This window comes from Lactuca sativa, chromosome 4, assembly GCF_002870075.4.
Source record: "Lactuca sativa cultivar Salinas chromosome 4, Lsat_Salinas_v11, whole genome shotgun sequence".
NCBI lineage: Eukaryota > Viridiplantae > Streptophyta > Magnoliopsida > Asterales > Asteraceae > Lactuca > Lactuca sativa.
In genome coordinates, this window is record NC_056626.2 from 320,076,731 (window position 1) to 320,096,908 (window position 20,178).

General features: G+C 32.3%; 1 non-coding gene across 1 annotated transcript; it reads right to left on the bottom strand.

Annotated features, from left to right (window-relative positions):
• Window positions 1–3,588: 3,588 nt before the first annotated feature.
• LOC111899191 (small nucleolar RNA R71) lies at window positions 3,589–3,695 on the bottom strand. Its single transcript, XR_002852812.1, has one exon. It is a non-coding gene; the product is annotated as a small nucleolar RNA R71 (small nucleolar RNA).
• Between the last annotated feature and the right edge of the window lie 16,483 nt (window positions 3,696–20,178).

The following is a 20,178-nucleotide window of genomic DNA, read 5'->3' on the forward strand; positions in this document are numbered from 1 at the left end:
GGCACGCGCCTACATTTCAGCACTGCATACCACCCACAAACCGATGGTCAGAGCAAGCGGACGATTCAAACACTTGAGGACATGTTGCATGCATGTCTCATGGACTTCGGAGGAAGTTGGGACACCTATATACCATTGGCTGAATTCTCTTAGAACAATAGCCATCATTCGAGTATTGGTATGCCTCCTTTCGAGCTCCTATATGGGAGGAGGTGTTAGATTCCCATTTGTTGAGGAAAGGTAGGTCAGAGGGTGATGGGCAGCATGGAGATAGTGCTGAAGATGACCGAGCAGATTCAGTAGGTCAGACAGTGGTTACTGACAGCCTAGAGTTGCCAGAAGAGTTATGCGGATAGGCGACGGTCCGAGCTAGAATTCCAGGTCGGGGACTTTGTGCTTCTGAAGGTATCCCCATTGAAAGGGGTGATCCGTTTCCGGAAATGGGGTAAGTTGGGACCCCGATACATTGGTCCTTTCAAAGTGACCGCCAGAGTCGGTAAGGTAGAATACTAGTTGGAGCTACCTGTGGAGTTGAGTCAGATCCATAACACCTTCCACGTGTCCCAGTTGAGCAAGTGTGTAGCCGATGAGATGGCAGTGGTGCCACTGGAAGACATTCAGATTGATGCGAGCCTAAATTATATTGAGAGATCGATCGTAATCTTGGATCGAAAAGTGAAGGTTATGAGAAACAAGGAAGTACCTCTGGTACAGGTTCAATGGCATCTTGAGTTGTTGTGGAGCAAGACTTCGAGGGCGAAGTCCAATTCCAGTGGGGGAGAATTGTAACACCCATATTATCATGTACTATTTTCATTATTTATTTTTGAGGATCATTGATTTACACGACAAGTTGGCACTATGGCTCACCGAGTAGAAGCGGGTTTGACACGTGAGTTTAATGATCTACTCGACAAGTCCGAGGGTAGACTCGCCGAGTAGGCGTTGGGATGAGAAACCCTAAATTCCCAAGTTTGGAGCCTATTTAAAGGCACTTATATCCTCCTTGGGCGGCCACACTTCACATAAAGAAACCATAACCTACGTTTTTCATGGTATAGAGAAAGAGAGAGAGAGAGAGAGAGAGAGAGAGAGAGAGAGAGAGAGAGAGAGACCATTTTGAGCATTCTCGAGCTTCTTGAAGGAAATATTGGAAGAGTTTGGTAGATCTAATCAAGAGGAGGCTGTAGATCTTCCATTCTTTTAAAATTTGCTGCTATTCTAAGGTAAAAAGCTCTCACCTTGGCCACTTGTTCATTAGATCCCATTTTGGGAAGCTTTTAGGGTTTTCTCCCAACATATTGTGCTCTAGAGCTATATGGGTATGGTTTGAGGTTAGAACCTCAGATCTGGACTAGAGAGGACCTTGAGGGTCCAATGTCTCGAAGTTTATTGAGTTAGAGATAAGTCAACATTGACAGGAGGGTATTATAGAGTTATAGCCTTGAGTGGCTAATGTGTTGTATGTGGTATTTTGGGGAACTCACTAAGCTTCGTGCATATTGTGTTATGTGATATGTGTTTCAGGTACTCTAGAGGATCGTAGGAAGGCACGGGCGTGATTGTACACATCTGTTCGTGATGACATGGAGGATTCTGGGATTTGACTTAGGATTGTAATCTTTTGTTGACATTGAAACACTTATGATTTTCTGGAAAGAAACAATGGATGAATTTTGTGTATTTTTACAATGAAAAAATTTGGTTGAAAATTTACGATGTTACAATATATATATATATATATATATATATATATATATATATGTGTGTGTGTGTGTGTGTGTGTGTGTGTGTGTGTATATATATTATTAACCTATAATATTATAAAGTATAAGAGTTGAATTTTAACTCTTAAAATTCTAGGGGTTGGAACTAAAGTTTTTAAGGTGACTTTACAGGTTCCAAAACTTGAGGGCAAGTTTTGTAACTTTCAAAACTTTTCAACTTCATTACATGTGAGTTAATGGTTTATTAAAATGAAAGACTCTTCATTTTATGTAACCTATGTGTTCATTAATGGACTTTAAAGGGAAGATTTTTGTTAATCCATAACATGAGGAAAAATTATAGATTCCATTAAAACACATCAAGATCAAGAATTAAACTAACAAACTATTTGCAAATAATTCCTTATATCTACTAAACTCGTAAGTGTATGAACATTCATATCAACAATTTCAAGAATCATAAAACCACATATAAAACTTGAAATTTTGATAGTTACCATTGCAATTGGATTAGCATAATCATTACCACATCAAAAACAGGTTTTATAAATCCAAAACAGTTAAGGGTAATGATTCTAGTCCATTTCCAGCAACACAACTCGAAAAACTGCAAACTGGAAGACAAACTCGTCGAGTTCTATAAGAAACTCGTCGACTTCATGCATTAACTCCTGAACTCGTCGAGTTCTTGGCCAGAACTCGTCGAGTTTTCCAGTCAGGACAGATTCTTGGTTTTGAAAAACCTGTTTGCATCAAGTATCAAGAAAACAAGCCTAGGCTCTGATACCATTGAGGGGTTTTGCGCATTCTAACACCCCTAAGGTGTACATGCAACCCTAGACACCTTGGATCTATGTTTTACTAGGATACATGAAATTTTGATTTTCCAAGGTTCTTAACCTAACTAGCATGGCAGGGGAACTTTGAAACATAAAACCTAGTAGAAGAACATACCTTTCTTGTTACTTGGATTCCTTGAGAACCTTGTGAGTCTAGCACCTCAAATGTTTCACACAACACCATAACTCTTGGAATAACTTTGAGAGAAGTACACTATCATTCAAAATCGGCTAGCCCTCTTGTTCTACACATAGTGCCAATTTTGCTAGCCATGGGGTCCTTTTATAGTTGTGTCACAAGTAAGGTTACAACTTGTAAACCGTAATTGACATGGCGTTTCATATTCCATGATCCATAGGTTTATAACCTCTACGGACTATCCATGGAGCACCTTATGGGTTTTAGCCCAATTTAATAACCCATGGATCATTAGCCCACTATAAAAGAATGGATGATTTGCACAATCAACCCCATATATTTAATTAGTTTCCTTTTGATCAACAAATTAATTATAAATTAATTCTTGATCAAAACTAATTAAATAATATTATTAATATATTAGAACTTATAATATATTAATAAACCATAAGTGTCATTTCTCTCATTTAGTCTATCCAAGTGTTGCAATGCCATGCAACCCAAAATGGACCATGCTAACTGGGTCAAGTACATTCCAGAAATAGTTATGAACTTGGACACCTAATCCAAAAAGTTCCACTTGAGATACGAGCCGAGAGAAGTTTTGAGCTCAAAGGACACATTCTATCCATACTTAAGGACATAGATTTTTCTAGGAAAGAGTATAACGATGCCTTCTAGAACATTTATGAGGTCAAAGACATTGTCAACTACTTTCATGTTCCTAATTTTCCAAAGGAATCCGTTTTATTAAGGATGTTGTTGATCACATTTATCGGTGAAGCAAATGTGGTTGAAATCTCTTGCACCATGATCAATCACTAGATATGCTAATCTTCATGATGCTTTCATTGAGCAATTTATTCCACCTTCGAAGATATCAAAGCTCAAAAATAAGATTGCTAACTTCCAACAAGAGGCGAGAGAGTCATTATATGAAGCTTGGCAGAGATACATGGGCTTGCTAAGAAGTTGCCCTCAATATGACTTGAATTTTCAACAAGAAGTTTCCATTTTCAATGATGGAGTGAATGTAACTACTAGACGACTTCTTAAATCACAAGGGCCTCTCACAAATAAGGAGTCGGCAACTATAAAAGAATTTAATTGAAGAGTTTGCAAACCACTCATGAGAGTACCACAATCCACGAAATGGTATTACAAGAAGAAAAGGGGATAGAGGGAACAAGACTATGGCTGCAATAGCTAAGCTCGACTTTATGGATAGGCAAATGAAAAAGTGGTGACACGTTTGAAGAAGATTGGACAAAGCCTTAGAAGGAGTGGTTACCTTATGAAGAGTAGAAGAAATAGAAAGATGAAATGTATAGACAAACCGGAAGAGGTTTCTATAAAAAAGAGCAGCCACCACCAGAAAAGAAGATAGATTTCGCGTCGGTACTCCATAGATTTATGGAAGCATCTGAAAAGAGGCATGATACTAGTGATGCTAATATGAAAAATCATCAAGATTCCATTGAGAATATAGAAACTTAACTTGGGAAATTGACCATACTTGTTAATGAAAGGTTACGACCTAAAACCCAAGATCAAAAATCACAGTCTTATCTCATGGCAATCTACATGAAAGAAGAGATTCATTATGAGACAATAATGACCAATGAAGCAGCTACAACTCATCCCAAGTCAAATGTGGAACAAGAACAGCCTGGTGTCAAAAGATCAAAAAGTGAAGTATTTTGTGAAGATTCACCACGTTGTGGTGAGATCACCACATCGTGGTCTCGAGTAGAAGAGAATTTTTCTCTTCTTCAATCATTTTAGTGACCACTACCATTCCCATCTCGATCCATCAAACATTTTCTAGAACTCGAACAAAGGAAATTTATGGAACACGTGCTTTCACTTTCAATTAAAGCCACGTTCCTCAAATCAATGGCGAAACTTCAAAAGTTTGCAAAGGATGTAATGAGTAACATAAAGGAGTTTGAAAAGGCCTAAAAAATAGTTCTTAATGGGTTGTGTTCAGTTGGAATTATCAAAGGATTACTAAAAAAGATGGGGGATTCAGGACAACTCACTTTACCTTGTGACTTGGGCAACTCGATATTAATCATTTCTCTAGCTGATTTGGGGGAAATCATTAATCTCATGCCATACTCTTTGTATCAAAAGCTCGAATCACCAAAGCTCCAAGATACAACAATGGCCATTCGAATGGCGGATCACTCAACCACATACCTATGAGGAATAATTTCAAACATACTAGTTAAGGTAGGAAAATTTGTTTTATGGTCAATTTTGTGGTTCTTGACTTGAAGGAGGATGAGGAACTTCCAATCTTTTTAGGAAGACAATTCCTGAGTATTGCAAGAGCACTAGTTGACATTTATGACTCAAAGCTCACAGTTCGTGTGGAAGATGATGCTATAACCTTTGAGATGCTTGCTAAAGTAAATTATGAAGAGCGAAATGATGAAGAGTCAAAGATTCATGCCATGGAAGAAGACCTTGGTGAGCTAACTGCACTAAAAAAGATGATGGAAGAAGAACCTAAGGTTTGGAAGCAGCCCAATGTTGAAAAAGTCAAGCGTTTGGAGCCAAAATCCCAGATTCCCATGATATTTGTGAGGATTGCATTTAATACACCCAAGGTTCAAGAGGAAGAAGAAGTATATGATATCAAAGAAGAGTTGTATGAAGAGGTGGAGATAATAGAAGGAGAAATTGATGGAGAGTTGAAGGAGACTATAATGGTCGAATTAGAGGTTGAAAAGGAAGGATCTAGGGAAGATGTCAAAAAGGCAAACATGACAAAGAAGAAAGGAAAAGGGGTGAAGCGTAAGCATGAAGACAATGCCAATAAGAAGAAGAAGGAGAATTCGAAGAGGGCTTACAAGAGATGGATTCAAGCTTACATGCAAAAATGGAAGGAGCAAAAGGAGCAAAGGGATATTCCACTCCCAAATTCAACAAAGTTGAGTGGGAAGGAGTTCCGGCTCACGACTCCTAAAAAAGAAGCGTTTTTTTGGGAGGCAAAGGGATATTTCTAGAGTTTGCACTTTATTTATCTTGTGATTTCTTTATGTTTATAGTCTTCAGTTTTTAGTTTTTATTTTAAGTCTTACTAATTGATCATGTGTTTCTCTATTTTTCTAAAGTTGTTTTGTAGTTTTATAAAGAAAAGTACGTGAGGCGATTAAGGAGCTAAATGGATGAAGAAATCGTGCTAATTTTTGAAGATCATAATTGAAGAACAACTTTTTGAAGTAGTGCAGGTTCCCACATGATGAAGAGAAGTGCATTTTGAAGAATATTCACAGAAAAAAGAAGAAGATTGGGAATGGTCCTAACTGTTACGAAGAGTCGATGCCTTGCTATTAATCTTAATAGGCAATCTGAGAAGTCACCACAACATGGACATCATAAACACATCGTGGCGTAAGTTTTTATCGCGACTGTATTTGAAAACACCACGATGTGTCCATCTACACCATGTTGTGATGATTTTATTTTGCTCTACCATTCACGAATTCCAGCGTTACACCACGTTGTGGTGTTGCTTTTCTAAGACATGGCGGTGGTTCAACATAATTTTCAAGATTAGTTCTTTGATTCCATTCAATCTGGCACATTTGGAATCACAAGAAGAAGGTTTAGAAGTACAGTTTCCAGCCAATATTACAAGAAGTCCAAGCTTTCCACACATTTTTAGAATCCAGTCTCCCCTCTACTACCCATGAGGAATCTGTTCAGATTCTCCATTTTTATCTTTATTAATTGTTTTAGCATGCAATGGGATTGCATCATTTAAGTGTGGGGTAGGGTGTTGAATATAGGAAAACAAGCATTCTAATATAAACATATTTGAAAAATGACTAGGATTTTAAAAATTATTAGAAGATTTTAAACAATACTCTAAAATTGAATCTTGTAAAATAAAATTGTTATGTTGAGATCTAGGTTGCTAGTGGTGTGTGGGACGATCCGATGCGAGTTCCAATGTTTATTTGATCCAATATGTGTTATAGTGTATTTGTGGCTTTCCTATCTTAGTGAAATCATGGAACAAAACACGACCTTGCTTAGTTTGAGGGCGGCAATATGTTTAGTATTGTGTATCATAAATCTAGGAGAGCTTGATGTAGTCATTGCACCTTAGAGTAATACATCTAACCAAAACGGGTTGAACTTAAGTTTTGTTACTTAAGGATACGCTTTTTTTTTTCTTTTTAGGATTTTTAGTTTTGAGAGAAAAAAGTGAGAAAACAAAAAAATAATTGTAAAAAATTGTAAAGGTTGAGAGAATAAGAGTCTACAAGGGTATGAAGATTAAGAAATATCATGAAGAAAAGCTCCAAATTTTCGAAGGCTAATGTAATCCTTTCATTTCTAAGTTATTTTTCCATATGTATGATTGGGGGCTTAACCAAAAATACCTTGAGGTTAAGAAAGTTTTATGGGGATGGATTCGGAGGATGCATAAAATGAGAGTTGTTCAAAAGAAGTTGGCAAATGTTTATGAAGATTATGAGTATTTAGGATTAAGGAAGTTCTTAGTAAAATTTAGACACAAATACATGCATTCCGATCTTGTAGTAATGGAGAGGCTCAAAATGGATTGTGTTGTGTGATGTTGGTAGCTAAAGTCTTGATATAATGATAATAAAATTAATTTTTCTTAGGGGCAAGCAAAGAACAAGTATGGGGTATTTTGATATGTGCATAATTAACTATATATTTAATGCATATTTCTAATATGTTTAGCTATAATTATGTTTAATATGGAACAAAAGATACTTAATATGCTTTAATTATGTTTTGTAGCTACAAAGACTTGATTGGGACAAAAAGGAAGCATACGAGGAGCTGCAAGCAGGAAACGAGAGTAAAAACAAAATAAGAGAAGAAAACGTCTGAAGACCACATCATTGCGCCTTAACCGTGACATGGTGTTTGGAAGAATGGCGACACTGATGCTGACATGGCAATTATAAGATTTACTCAAAGACGGCGTCGTGGTGGTGGTCAAGCATGATGTGGTTGTCAAATTTCCACAAACATAAAATCCCGGTCATTAGGTCGAATTATGGGGCATGCATTCAGTTCTTTGAGGTTATTTGTAACTAACAAACTCTTAGAAACCCAGAGGAAGTCAGAATTCAAGAGATCTCAGGGATTTAATAAGATATTCAACATTGATCTAATTGCTATGCTATTTTAAACTTATGTCTAGTTTATTTTACTTATATCTAACGTATTTTTCTGCTGCAGTGAGAGGCTAATAACCTTTTAACTTATGTTTGATGAAGATTAGTTTGATACTTATGTGTTCATTTTAATTATTGGATGATTGTTATTGATTTACTTGTGTTTGATATAATTAAAACCTAACATGTTTTAGTTCTAGTTTATATTGCTCATAAATCAAATTTTATGTGTTAATTGACCATATTAATTGCATGAATCTCTCTCCTAATTGTTTATGACCATAAAATAGTTAGAGCTTCGATTAATCACATCTTAGTTAAAAGTAATTAAAGCTAGTAGCTTTAATTGTGTTAGAGAACCTAATTAGTATTAATTTGTGCTTGGTTGCTCAACTTGACCATAGAAGTGTAACTAATATCATTCATACTCCATTTATGCTATTATTAATTTAGTGTTTAACTTGAGCATGACCATTGCCTTGTAATACATAAACCAACAGGCCTAGTAATTTAACCATAAAAGCAAGATAATTGGTAATAAAATATAATCTATCCACTAGAAATCAACCATAGGTGAAAGTGAAATAAGATCTAGACAGAAGTATTCTTTTAATTCTTGAAGTTGCTTTGCTTTCGTTGTTTGCTACTTGTTAGTTGATAGTAAGTTTTTCTGATCTTACAAAATCAGTAAAAATCTCCCAAACCATAGTTTATTTAATAGTTTAATTAGAAGTAGTTAATTTTATTAATTAAATTATGTTTCCTTATGTTTGACATCTGGTCTTACCACAATCATACTATTACAAGATCATGTACACTGCCTAGTTTGTTTATTAGTCTGGTTAAGATAAAATCAGATTAATAAATTGAAAACATAAGTAATTAAAATATATATTCAAACACACATCACAAGGAAGAGAGATTTCCTTCAAGTAATAAGAAATTTCATTCGTTGCTAGGAAAGCAACAGTAGTAGGAAATTTCACTCATAATAAAAGTTGATAGGGAAGGAACAAACAAAGCAATCTAAAACGTTGGAATTCAAAACGATCAACAACAAATTGAAAGGTTGTAGAATTTTACAATGGACACACATGTATCGGATTATAACCAAACCCACTTCCTTTATTCATTTAATTTTTTTAGCCCATGTTTTTTTTATCAAAAAATAAAACGAATATACCATAGAGACCCAACTGATATACAAAAAATGATTTAAAAAAAAATCACTTCATCTCTTTGTTTTTTGAAAAGTTAAGACATATATTTTATCGAAAATTTTTAATAAATATATCAAAATTTATATTTTTTTACGCTTAAAACATAGATTCATATTGAAAAAAAAAACGAAATTTAACTATAGATTCACATTATGGATCTGCTCTGATTCACATTGTTAATCTGCTCAGATTCACATTGTGAATATGAGCTGATTCTCAATGTAAATAATAGCATGTCAGATTGACATTGTGAATGTTCAAATTGAAATATTTATAGTTTAGATTCACATTGTGAATCTGAACCGATCAAAGTTTTTTTTAATCGATGATGTAAATTAATAGAGGATGAAAATTTAATAATTTTGGTATAATTGTATTTTTTGGATAAAAATAAACTTAACTATTAAAAAAAACAAGAAAAAAATGAGTTTTTTTTCGAAAAAAAGAATTTGTTTTCTCTCTCTCTCTCTCTCTCTCTATATATATATATATATATATATATATATATATATATATATATATATATATATATATATATATATATATATATATATATATATATATATATATATATATATATATATATGAACATTGATATCTATGGAAAGAAGACGGAAAATCGTAAAAAACGGTATATTCAGGTTTTTTGATGAAAAAAGACATGGCTTAAAAGAAATTTTAAATGAAAAAAAAATGTGAGTTTTTTAGTAAAGAGGTGACTTTCAACCTCATATATATATATATATATATATATATATATATATATATATATATATATATATATATATATATATATATATATATATTACCACGTATGATATTCTTATTTAATTTATCACATGTTATTTTGTGGTTATAATAAACTAAGTTTTTTTTGCACATGTTTTGTTATGGGTGTTTTTAATTAAATTTCACGTAGGATATAAATATATTAATTGTTATAAACATAATAATAAATGTATATAATTTTAATTAATACAAATTTTCTTTTAATTTATAAATTTCAAAATTACATCCTTATTATTTCCATTTTTATTTATGCAAATTATTTTTTTTAATTTAATTTTTTTATAATTTACTTATGAATTTGAACTCTTAAATATTTTGACATTCTTATTTAACTTCATTTTAATAATATATATATATATATATATATATATATATATTACTATGATTATTATTATTATTATTATTATTATTATTATTATTATTATTATTATTATTATTATTATTATTATGTTATGAAATTTTAATTTGTGAATGACCGTTGGATTCCCCATTTATTGCATCAGTCTCTATCATTAGTTAGCGTTAGTAAAAACCATTTCAATGTGTTTTATGAATGTAATAATGCACGATCATAATCTGTATTAATCTTTCATCTTATTTTGGTTGTATAAATAGTGAGCCATGTGTATTAGAAAGTTGACGATTTCAACACAAGTATGGGAATAAAAGTTCTCTCCACTCTTATGTCTTTCTTTAATCTATAATTTATCTTGTTATTTGATCATATTTGATAACACATTATCAGCACGACTCTACCATAGAGCTCTAACTCCTTATCACTCTTGTTATTTTCAGCTATATATTTTTTATAAGTTCACATGTATAATGATTACATATTATTTTCTGAAATTTCTTAGCTAACAATTCCTTAACATATAAGTCTTTATTTTGATTAGTATTTTCACTATGGAAAAACTATACTATGCTAGAGAAAACTTTCTCTACTTTTCATGACACTAACATGCTCCTACAACAACAATATCGTGAGAAAGGTTTAAAAAAATATTCTTAATTAATCTCATGTCTTTTTGTGGCTAAATAAAACAATGAGTTATTGGTGAAAAATCACCAATCAATCATGACTGGTTCTAGTGCATTCCCTGAAGTAAATGCAACATCATATAATTATAATAGTCATGGGTCTAACCGAGGTCGTGGAGGTTATCATAACCATCATAAAAATAACAAGTTTACAAGTAACAACAACAATTTGGAAAATAACAAAAAACCCACATCCTAATGATAAAATTGGTCAAGGCAAAAAGAAAGTTGAAAATATTTGTCACTGATGTGGAATGACCGGTCATTGGTCTTGTACATGACGCTCACCAAAGATTCTTGTTGATCTTTATCGAGCTTCTCTAAAATCTAAAGAAAAATAAAATATCAAATATATATATATATATATATATATATATATATATATATATATATATATATATATATATATATATATATATATTAAAATGATTTTCATGAAGATCGACCATAAATGACACATTTGGATGTTGTCGATTTTCTTGTCTACCCAGAAGGGACAAGTGGTGATACGGATGTTGATGGAAGAATAATGCGTACTTTTGTTTCATTTCATTTATTATGTTCATCAAAATCTTCTCAAAGTAATAAATCATAACTTTATTTCTCAAAGTCAAATGTTTCTTATGTTGTATTTATTTATTGAAGAGAAATATGAATACTCGCAAAAAAAAAAAAAAATATGTCTTGCAGATAGTGCAAGAACACATAACATTATTAATAATGAAAAGTATTTTACTTACTTATTATTTAGAGAAGAAAATGTTAATACAATAATGGGTAATTCAATAATTATTAAAGGCTCCAAAAGAGCGATATAGTATTACCACAAAGGACAATAATTACAATTGATTATGCATTATTTTAATCAACATCACCAAAAAATTATTAAGTTTTAAGGATATTCGGTCTAATGGATATCATGTTGAAACAATTAATGATGGTAATAAAGAGTATCTCAATATTAAAAAAATGATACAAGGTAAGAAAAGTCTTTTAGAAAAATTACCCGTATTGTCCTCCGGATTGTATTATACAAATATTAGAATGATTGAATCTCATGTTATTGAAAATAAAAGATATGATAACACCTTCAAAGTTTGGTATGACCGGTTGGGTCATCCCGCACCAATTATGATGCGCAAAATAATTGAAACTTTAAGTGGTCTTTCCTTGAAAAACCAGAAGAATGTTCAAGCTAATGAATTGTCTTGTGTTGCATGTTCTCAAGGAAATTTAATTTCCCGTCCATCATTGCATAAAGTTGGGTATGAAAGTCGTAGTTTATTAGAAAGAATTCAAGGGGATATATGTGGACCAATTCATCCACCATGTGGACCATTTATATATTTTAGGGTTTTAATTGACGCGTCAACTAGATGGTCATACATGTGCTTGTTATCTAGCTGTAATCTCGCTTTCACAAGATCAATTGCACAAATAAACCACCCAAGGACGCATTTTCCCAATTACCCAATTAAGAAAATTCGACTTAACAATGTTGGAAAATTTACATAACAATCTTTTAATGAATATTTCATGTAAATTGGGACTATTGAACATCTTGGTGCACATGTTCATATGAAAAATGGTATAGCTAAGTCGTTAACCAAACGCCTTCAATAAATTGCAAAACCATTAGTACTACATTATAAACTTCCTAATCAACATAACGACATGCAAATTTACATGCAACATCACTTACATGCATCATGCCAACTAGTTATCATAAGTTCTCCCCTATTCAACTAGTTTGCGGTCAGGAACCAAATATTTCTCATCTAAGGACGTTTGGATGCGCAATTTATGTACCCATTTCTTCACCTCACCGCACAAAAATCGGTACTCAAAGAACAATGAGAAATTATGTTGGACATGAATCTCCATCTATATTAAATTATTTAGAACCATTTACTGGAGATTTATTTACAACTAGATTTAACGATTGTCATTTTGAGAATCGGTTTTTCCAACATTAGATGAAGAAATAAAGAAGTTGGAAAATAAAATCTTTTGGAATGAATTATCACTCTCATTTTTAGATCCTCATTCAAGTCAATGTGAACTTGAAAAAGATAATTCGTTTACGAAAAGTAGCATATCAGTTGCAAGATGCATTTACTGACCCTAAGTGAGTAACAAAGTCTCATGTACCAGCTATAAATGCTCCAACTAGAATTGATATCCCAGAATGAAAAAAAAATACAACTGCAAATGTATCTTAGGCATGCCTAAAGCGTGGAAGATCATTCGGTTCCAAAGATAAAAATCCTCGAAAATGAAATGGAGAAAATATAACTGATGGCCCAAAAGAGAAAACAAAATCTCTTGAAAAGATTATTGAAACTCTAGAAGAGCCTAATTACATAACAAAAGACACTAAAGTACCTGAATATTATGAAAATGAAGAGACCTCAATAATCTATGTCATGAAAGGAATAAGTTGGAACCAAAATAAGACAGACGTCGACGATAATTTTTCATATGATGTTTCGCGTGCGATTATAAAGAAAATGAGGATCTTGAGCCTAAATCTATTGAGAAATGAAGGAATAGAAAATATTGGCCAAAATGGAAAGATGAAATAAATAAAGAGCTTAATTTTCTTACTCAAAAAAAGTTTTTGGACCTGTAGTCCGTACAGCAAACATAATAAGACCAGTAGGACACAAATGGGTATTTGTGCATATAAGCAACGAGAAAAATGAAGTGGTAAGATATAAAGCAAGACTTGTTGCACAAGGTTTAACCCAAAGTCCTAAAATTGATTATGAATAAACATACTCTCCTGTGGTTGATGCAATTACATTTCGTTATCTAATAAGTTTGGCAATACAACAAAAACTAGAGATGCGTCTGATGGATGTAGTTACCGCCAATTTATATGGTTCACTTGAGAATTATATTTATATGAAAATCCTAGAAGGGTTTAAGGTTGCAGAAGCACAAACTCCTAATTCTCGTGAAGTATATTCGGTAAAATTTGTATGGATTGAAAAGATCTGGCCGTATGTGGTTCAATTGTTTCAGTACATTTCTATTGAAAGGGGGCTATAAAAATGATCCATTATGCCCATGTGTATTCATATAAAGATCAGGGTCAGTATTTGTCATAATTGATGTTATTGAGATGATTTGCACATAATTGGAACTCCTAGAGAATTGAAAATATTCACTTCTTGTTTGAAAGAAAATTTTGAAATGGATGATCTTAGTAAGATGAATTTCTGTTTAGTCTTCAAATTGAGTGCAAAAGAATGGAGTTTTTGTACATTAATATCTTGAAAATGTGCTTAAAAGGTTTTATATGAGTAATTCACATCCATGAGTAACCCGGAGGTGGTAAGGCACTTAGATGCCAAAAAGGACCAATTTTAGCATCTTAAAAAACATGAAAATCTTCTTGTTCTCGAAGAACCATATCTTAATGCTATTGATGCACTAATATATCTTACTATTAATACAAGACCTGATATATCTTTTGTTGTAAACTTATTATCAAGATATAGTTCTTGTCCAACAAGAAGACACTAGAATGGAGTCGAACACATTCTTTGGTATCTTAAAGGTATAGTTGATATGAATTTATACTAATCGAATTCATCAAATGTGAAGTTACTTGGTTATGCAGATGTTGGATATTTATGTGATCCACATAAAGCTCAAACTTAAACATGTTATTTATTCACTTATGGAGGTAAGAAAATTTCTTGACATTATGTTAAACAAACTTTAGTTGCTTATTATTCTAACCATGCATAGATTATAGCAATTCATTAGGAAAGTCATGAATGTATTTGGTTAAGAAAGTAAACTTAACACCTTTGCAAGAATTGTGGTCTAACTTCTAACAAGTATGTTACAACCATACTGTATGAAGATAATAGGACTTGTATAGCTCCATTCAAGGAAGGATTTATCGAAGGAGGCAGAACCAAACATATATCACCTAAGTTCTTTTTAACTCGTGATCTTGAAAAAGAGGGTGCAATCAACATCCAAAAAAAAAAAAAAAAATCAATCAAGTAAGAGTATTCCCAATTTGTCCACTAAAGCACTTCCTACATCCAATTTTGAAAAGGTGGTACAAAACATTGTTATGTGGTGCTTCAAGGAAATCAAGTGATGTGCTGATCAGGGGGAGTTGGAAACATATTGTACTCTTTTCGTTAGCTATGTTTTTCCCACTAAGTTTTCTTTGCAAGGTTTATAACGAGACAATTGTTTCCAATATCTATTATTAATCATGTACTTTTTTTCCTTAATAAAGGGATTTTCCCATGAGGTTTTACCTTTTAAGGTTTTAATGAGGCATGATACAATTGTCATTAAAGGTGGAGTGTTATGAAATATTAGTTTGTGAATGACCATTAGATTCCCCATTTCTCCCATAACTCTCAATCATTGTTTAGCATTTGTAACAACCATTTCAATGTGTTTTATGAGTGTAATAATGCATCATCATAATGTGCATTCATCTTTCATCTTTTTTTGATTGTATAAATAGCGAGTCGTATGTATTAGAAAGTTGATGATTTCGTTACAAGTATTGGAATAAAAGTTTTCTCCACTCTCATGTCTTTCTTTACTCTATAATTTATCTTGTTATTTGATCATATTTTGTAACTTATTATTATTATTATTATTATTATTATTATTATTATAATAATACATTCAACTTGTTTTCGTAAATATTTTACAACTTCAAAAATGGTTTATGTCTTAGTCAACATGTCCATAAAATAATCACTATATTTAACAAAGAGAATTAAAGAAAATATAAATTTTATTAGGTGAATCATTTTTTTTTGTTAGGCGAGTGTTTTTATTTTGTAGTTCTCAATCTTCTAATTAATAATTTATTGGCGATATTTGTTGTCAAACTCACTAGTATATATCATAAGTAATGTCATCATTTTGTAATTAATAATTACACGTTAAGTTGTAATCAATAAGAGTACATATAATTGAAGACTTCTAACCGAACGGTACTAGATAATATATGTATTTTTTAGGTTGAGGTTCATGTCACGATTGATATATCAGATCATTTAGGAGTATATATATATATATATATATATATATATATATATATATATATATATATATATATATATATATATATATATATATATATATATATATATATATATATATATAGAGAGAGAGAGAGAGAGAGAGAGAGAGAGAGAGAGAGATAGAGATAGAGAGAGAGAGAGAGAAAAGAGAGAGAGAGAGAGAGAGAGAGAGAAAGAGAGAGAGAGAGAGAGATATGTTTAAATAAGAACATTTTAGAATATTTGAGAATATTTTTTAATTAGACTAACACAAAAGCCTCCACCCCACTATGACGTCTCTCAGCCTCTTTTAATCTTACACCACCCACTTTGACCACCGGACCATTAACGGAGTCACAACCCCCTCTCTTATCCTTTCCGATCTCATTTCACTGGTCACCAAATTTGTGTGTTGGAATGAAAATGGGATCATCATACACTAATACTTCACATGGAGGTGGGGTTTTTTTTTGTTGCACAGTTGTACACTAACTGTTTAATGAAAGTCATCTTAGAATTTTTTAGTAAGTAGGGGCTGATTTGACAATGACAAAAAGCTTTGCAAGGATCTGTTTAAAAAAAGTGCTTAATTTTGGATGAATTACATTTCGCTTGCCAAAGAGTGGCTGGTGGCATCACAAATCTACTTTCTCTAAAAAAAATATTTGTTGAAGGATCAATACTAGATGATAAAAATATAACAATTTTTATTGTTGGTCCATCTTATAGAAGTTTCTCTAATTGCTATGGAGTAGGAACTAATCTACTAAATAGCTTATGCTAACAAAAAAAATAATGTCTATAAATATTCATGCATTAAGACCCTTAGGTTAAATTGAATTTCACATCTCAATAGCCTAATAAGTAACCAACAATCATATAAAAGTGATAAACTTTAGGCTTAACCATTAAGTCCTTAATAGAACACCAAAAGTGATTTAAAAGCTATTATGATCAATTTTTCCAAATTTGTCCTCCAACTTTTAAAATTCATGCAAGTCAATAAGAACACCTAAAAATCATGAGACTTATTTTTCTGGAAATCTTAGGGGCTGTTTGGCAGGATCTGGATTTTTATGATCTGAATTTTTAACAGATCTGAATTTCTAAGAGCATCTGAATTCTTAAGATCTGAATTTTTAAAATGTTGTTTGGTTGAAACCTCTGAATTGCTGTGCTGAATTATCAAAATGACCATTATACCCTTTTTTAATTGTTTTTTGTTGAGTATATATATATATATATATATATATATATATATATATATATATATATATATATATATATATATATAACACCATATAAAATCCAAATTAACATAAATTAAAATTTATCTTCATTAGTTTATAATGATCTTTTTGAGATATATTTACAAAAATAAAATCATTTTTTACATCCCAAGGATTTCAAAGTTAAAAAACAAAATATTTGACATTGAATTGCATCCGAATTTTCACAGTATGTTGCAACCTACAAATCCAAATTTAACAAGGAAACAAGTAAACACTTTAAATATATATATATATATATATATATATATATATATATATATATATATATATATATATATATATATATATATATATATCGAAACTCCATATCAAATCCATCACCAAGTTTTCAAAGTATGTTGCTAGAATCGATAATTTATCAAAATCTCCAACTGTTATCACTTGTATAAACTACAATATTAACCAACCAAATTACCCTTCTGTATTATTTTCAGTGAATTCAAATGCTTGGTTATATAAAAACCGAAACAATTTGTTAAATAATTATTAAAAAAACCTAAACATCATATAAATCCAAATAGAACATACATCAAAATGAACACAAATCCAAATAAAACATAAGTATTTTCAAATCCTATAAATTATATTGAAATCCAAATAAACCCTACAATCACATTAGCACATATGATATGAGTTGTGATTTCAGAAAAAAAAAATAAGCATCAAATCAGATTTTCGTGTCCATGCATTACCACATCAGGTTTCAACATTAGTACATCAAGAAAATGTATTATTGCATTTGCCATCTCTGCTCAAAGGATATGTAATCAAAATTCCTCAATTCCAAATTGAAATCATCCATCTTTATGTCAATTTAGTGTCAATTTAAATAAAAACATGCTTCCTGAAAACAATTTGAGTAAAACAGAACAGTGGAGCAATTTGTGTGAAAGACACATTTGACAATGGAGATTTCAGCAAAAAAATCACCAAATGCCAGCAACAACTACAGATTCATTATCGATTTCAGCAAGAAAACATTGATTTCACCCAGAAATCGTCGATTTCATCGTATTTGGGGAAAGGAAAAACGAAAAAATAAAAAAATGATACATACATGAAGCCGACCTCTGATGTGCAAGAGTGGCGCCTTATGCGTGTGAGGCTGGCACCGAAGGTATGTGAGGGTGCTGCCACAGATCTGTGACAACCCTATACTTTTCCAAAAACAGTGTAACGCTCAAAAGTCAAATACAACGAAAACTATTTTGAATCAACTAAATTAACCTCAAAAATGAATTGTTCAAATATCTAAGTTGGGATGCATCAGATATTAGATATCGTGCCAAGGTTTCCAAAAACGTAAAGAACGTTCAAAACCGGGTTATATTGAAGAAATTATAACCAATTGTATATTTACGACACACCGTTAAAACGCTATTTAATGTAAAATGTGAAATTTCAATAAAATGCATTTTAGCCTTGAGTATCTAAACAAAAGATGTAGAGTTCGTTAAACTGTAAACATAGATAAAAAGATCGCCCAAATTGGACCTCGTATGAAGAAGTTACGAATTTCCAAAGTTTCGTAACAGTAGTAGAAGGCTAAAAACTCGAATTGAAGATCAAGTGTTATTTAGCTAACGCAGCCTAAATGAGAGTTGAAGATCTCCACAATAGGAGTAAAATGATAAAAAGACAAACGAAAACCGACGTCGAATAAAGAAACTATGAATTTTTAACGCACTTTAGCAGTCCCGGCCTATTAAAAATATACCATTAAAGATAAAGTCAAAACTAGCCGATGGAGTTTAAATGAAAGTTGTAGAGCATAATCTCACCTACGCATGGATATAAAGAAAGCGAAAAACGGATCCCGCACGAGAAAGTTACGAAATTTAGAAGATAGGAGACTGGATTACGCCCAGCGTAATCCAAGATTACGCCCCGCGTACTAGGTCCAGTGTCAAGTCCCATCGGCTCGAGTGCTCTACGCTAGCTAGACTGGAGTCGTAAGCCGTGACGCATTTTTATGCCCCGCTTAACCGAAGTACACCCCGCGTACCGCGTACGCCCAACGTACTCCGATGGTACGCCCCGCATACGCCATCCTCCAGCCCTATAAATAGAAGGTTTGAGCCACGAGTTTTTGCATAATCTCTCAAACTCCCAGTCACCCTCTCATACTTTCAAGATTCAGAGACCATCCCGACGCCCTCGGTTTCCGTACCCGAGCCCCGACGAAAGATCTACGCTACCGAGATCCCCGAAGAGCCCGAAGGCGCAACTTTCCGCGGTCGAAGTTCTGCTCAACTCTAGCATCTCTCTCTTCAAACCAAACGAGTGAGTTCATACCCCTACCTATTAATTCTTTTCATATTTTAGGGGGGGGGGGATACAAGTACATTACAAGTCAAAGTATCATTTTACAAACGTAAATGTAATATCTATCTTATAGAGTATCGATACAAACATCTTTATGTTAAAGAGCTATTATATCACCAAGTTATTTTTACTAAATGGAAACATACTTTCTGAGAAACTATAATGAGTATAGTTAGAAAATATAACATACATTTTTACACATACATCTTGAAAAATGAAATACTTTCAAATGAAGTAAAGTCTTACTTATCGTAAATCTATTTATACCAAGCAATGTGAGATATTCAAACTTCAACGTACTCTTATGTATGCATTTCAAGTCCTGTATTATATACCATAATCTCTTGGAGGGAGAGCGTGATACTTGTGTATAGATCTATACGGGATTGACAACCCCGCACCTAAACTATTAGCTATAGTTAGACCGGCAGGTCTGGGGTGACAAATGTCATAACACTACAACACCTGAAGAATGTTGTTACAGGCAGTCAGTGTCAATAGTATGGTTATAAAACTCATATAAAAGTATAAAAACAAGTTTGATTTACGAGATTCATATATGCATACAGTTTTTCTACATT